Genomic DNA, 2,386 nt, shown 5'->3' with positions numbered 1-2,386 from the left:
AATTATGAGAAGAAATCGACTATCTCCTGCCTTTTGCCTAATGCTTATCTACCAAAATGTTAGCATCACAGTCCATCATAGAGTGACGGGAACTGACCTTCATGACCACATGGTTTGTGGGTATCACTTGACTCACTGGGGCTACTTGTCATGCCGTGTGTCACTAGCCTGGGAAGATCCCCATTAGAAAAAATGGTTCAAGTTGGGTGCATTTTACACTGAAACCCCCGCAAAGTTGACAAATCAAAAGGTGCATCCATCATCTGCCTTACTGAGAACATGGAGGACTGAAGGCTCTCACTAGCACATGGCTCCCTGTGGGCTGCATCACACAGGTGGGGGATGCCATGTAACTCAGGCACTGGAAGATCTCAGAGTCCAAATGACTAAGGCCTTCTCGAGGCTCAGATACAGAGCATCATGAGGTGATAGAATAAACAGTCTGTGTACCTCAAAATGAGTCCAGTTTTCCATCCCATTCTGTGTGCATTGCCTGTCCTAATTGTACACATCTCTCCTATCTCCTGGGGCATCTCAGAATGGAGTGGAACATGCCTAAGAAAGGACGTTTGCAGCTCAGAAAGGCTTGCATCAAAGGGCTCACATGGTCGGCCGCGGTAGCCATCTTTCAGTAACTCGCCAAAATGACAAACACAAAGGGAAAGAGGAGGGGCACTCGCTATATGTTCTCTAGGCCCTTTAGGAAACATGGAGTTGTTCCTTTGGCCACGTACATGCGAATCTACAAGAAGGGCGATATTGTAGACATCAAGGGAATGGGCACTGTTCAAAAAGGAATGCCCCATAAATGTTACCATGGCAAAACCAGAAGAGTCTACAATGTCACCCAGCATGCTGTGGGCATCATTGTAAACAAGCAAGTTAAGGGCAAGATTCTTGCAAGAGAATTAATGTGCGGATTGAACACATCAAGCACTCAAAGAGCAGAGACAGCTTCCTGAAGCGGGTGAAGGAGAACGACCAGAAGAAAAAGGAAGCCAAAGAGAAGGGCACCTGGGTTCAGCTGAAGCGCCAGCCTGCTCCACCCAGAGAAGCACACTTTGTGAGGACTAACGGGAAGGAGCCTGAGCTGCTGGAGCCCATTCCCTACGAATTCATGGCCTGATGTAAAAAAGAAATAAAAGACCTGGACTATAAAGGTTTTTTTCTTAAAAAAAGGGAGGGGCTCACATGGCCCCAGACAAGAATATTCCTTTGAAGCCTCCGATACACAACCATTCATTGAAATGCCTGACCAGCAATGGTTTATTGAGAAAATACTATACACTCAGGATGCTTCCAGAACCAAAGGACGTTGAAAACGACATAATCCACTCCCTAGTCATTATTAATGTAGCTTTGTGAAATGGGAATAGACCCTGAAGAATATGGAGTGTCTACTACTCCATATGCTACTCAGGGCAGAAACAAATGGTGCCACGGGCAAACCAGTATCATATAGAATATATGAAAATCTCTATTTGACTCTTTCCCCATCTGACTGAGTGGCATGTACTGATGCTCAGAAGCAAGCCGAGATGTGGCATCTTCTTCAAGAAGGTACAAGTCAGAGAGGTTTCCTGCTAGGGATGGAAGTTCAGGGAGATTCTTGGGGTACAGCAGGTGCAAGGGGATGTAGTCAAAGTTCACCTGCATCTCCATGGACCTTTCAGAGCTCATAAGCAGAACAGTGGGATCCCACCCCTAGCGACAGAGTCTTCCCACAGATGTGCATCCCAGGGTGTCCAGGAGTCCACACCCCTAATAACCCCCACTTATGCAAGCTCCCTCTGCCCTTGCCTGGGAAACCTTGGCCCATTCTGTGCAATGTCCCTAGGAATCAGTAGTTTTGAGTCTCAGGCACCTGCAGCAGTGACCTGCTGATGAGCCTGAACCCGTGGTATCAACTTCCAGATAAATCGCTCTCACTAGAGTGTTTGACTAGGGCTTGATTTCCAGAAGAATCCAGGCAAGCCACTCTGAAACACCTGAGATGTCTCTCCATGCTTATGTACCTTATGTGCCTTATGTGCACATCCGTGGGGTGTCTCCTCACTTCTGTCCATCTGTTTTGGCTGTGCTGGCTGACAGGTCAGTGGAGCTTAGGACTCACACTCCAGCACATCTGGAAGGCCCTGGATCCCCTCATCCTTTCTTAGATTCCCTATCACATTCACCCCCTCCACACCCCTTGTTTACCAAATGTTCAATTTTGGTTATGTTACTATAAAAATCAAGCAGCTGGCAATTCCGGCTTGATTAGCAGGTCTCCAGTTTTGATTAGTAAATTACTGTGGTAATCAAGGTTAATTCTCGTTGCAGTGCTCGGCAATGGATTTTATATTTTGCAGGGAAATTGTTTTCTTGCCTGGGATGGAGAAGCGTT

At 46.8% G+C, this 2,386-nt stretch overlaps 1 pseudogene; it reads left to right on the top strand.

The window, feature by feature from the left end:
- The first annotated feature begins 610 nt into the window (after nucleotides 1-610).
- LOC126489912 (60S ribosomal protein L21-like) lies at nucleotides 611-1,144 on the top strand (annotated as a pseudogene).
- Nucleotides 1,145-2,386: the final 1,242 nt, after the last annotated feature.

The sequence above is a fragment of the Alexandromys fortis genome, unplaced genomic scaffold, assembly GCF_014885135.2.
Source record: "Alexandromys fortis isolate MF-2015 unplaced genomic scaffold, M_Fortis_MF-2015_v1.1 scaffold_198, whole genome shotgun sequence".
In the NCBI taxonomy this organism is placed as follows: Eukaryota; Metazoa; Chordata; class Mammalia; order Rodentia; family Cricetidae; genus Alexandromys; species Alexandromys fortis.
Note: the sequence above shows the minus strand (reverse complement) of the source record. Positions and strands in the feature narration are given on the sequence as shown.